This window comes from Frankliniella occidentalis, unplaced genomic scaffold (assembly GCF_000697945.3).
Source record: "Frankliniella occidentalis isolate FOCC.00 unplaced genomic scaffold, Focc_3.1 Scaffold291, whole genome shotgun sequence".
NCBI classification, from domain to species: domain Eukaryota; kingdom Metazoa; phylum Arthropoda; class Insecta; order Thysanoptera; family Thripidae; genus Frankliniella; species Frankliniella occidentalis.
Window position 1 is genome coordinate 230655 of NW_026267417.1, and position 1330 is coordinate 231984.

The window sequence follows — 1330 nt, forward strand, 5'->3', positions numbered from 1 at the left end:
GGTGGGCCGAGGGCCCCGTCGACCCTCTCCTCCGCTGGGGCCTGCTCCTGCTGTCGGCGGAGTGCAGCATCGGGCCAGCCCGCCCAGGCTCCACCACCGGTGTACCGATGGAGCCGAGCGAGCCGGGAACGGAGGAGGTCTAAAACAAAGAAAACAATAAATTGACAGAATAACAATGGCTTGATAAATGAGTTCCTGAAAAGTCGTCTACTTACCAGGGTCGACGTTCTCCTTGTCCATTGCGCTGTTGTTCGGTTGAACAGAAGTCAGGATTCACTGGAACAAAACAAACATGGGTAGATTGGACGAAAAGGCAACTTTGATGAAGGGTTTCTCTGGAAACTCGGGTGTGAGACAGTCTCACACCAAATGATGTGAGGCAAAATACCTCACACCAAACGGTGTGAGGCAAACATACCTTCCACTAAATGGTGTGAGACTGGTTGTGTCTCACACCAAATGGTGTGAGACTGGTTGTGTCTCACACCAAATGGTGTGAGACTGGTTGTGTCTCACACCAAATGGTGTGAGACCCTCTGTGCCTCACACCATTTGGTATGAGAAAGTATTACTCCATTTGCTGTGAGGCACAACGAGTCTCACACCATTTGGTGTAAGGTATGTTTGCCTCACACCGTTTGGTGTGAGGAATTTTGCCTCACACCATTTGGTGTGAGACTGTCTCCCACCTGAGTTTGCAGAGTTTCCGGATTGACACACGACGCGAGAAAAAGTTAAAATAAAAAGGAAAACGACGTGAATCTGACATTCGTAATACTCGCCGATCTGCTTGCTAGCGGAGAACGCATGGATCTGAACGGCGACGCCAGTCGGCAGCCCTTTACGTATTGGGGTGACGTTCGAAAACACCGCAACCTACGGCAGCAAACTCGGTCGCTCCGGTCGGAAACACCTGGTCAGGTGGCTTCGGCGCGCATCACCACCAGATCACCACTAGCTTCACTTCCCCTCCCCTCCCCCTGGCCTTGCCTGTCTCTCGCACTACGTCACGCTTCCCGCCTTCCCCTCCTCTCCCTCACTCCACCAATGGAATGACCAGCCCATGACATCACTCGCCCCCCACCCCTCTCCGATACCCGGAGCGCGGGTGCGAGAGGTACGGGAGGTACGTCCTCGCGTCACTCTCATTCCGGTTCTGTCGTGGTTCCCTGCCTTGTCTCCCGGTGAATTATGGCGGGATTGCTTCGCGTTGAGAAAGGAATACGCCGCCAGACCCGCTATTTTCACTTTAACGACGGCTACTACTACCATTTGAATCGGAGCCGCGATCGTCCGGATGCCACCCGCCGTTTATATTTGAGGTGCATCT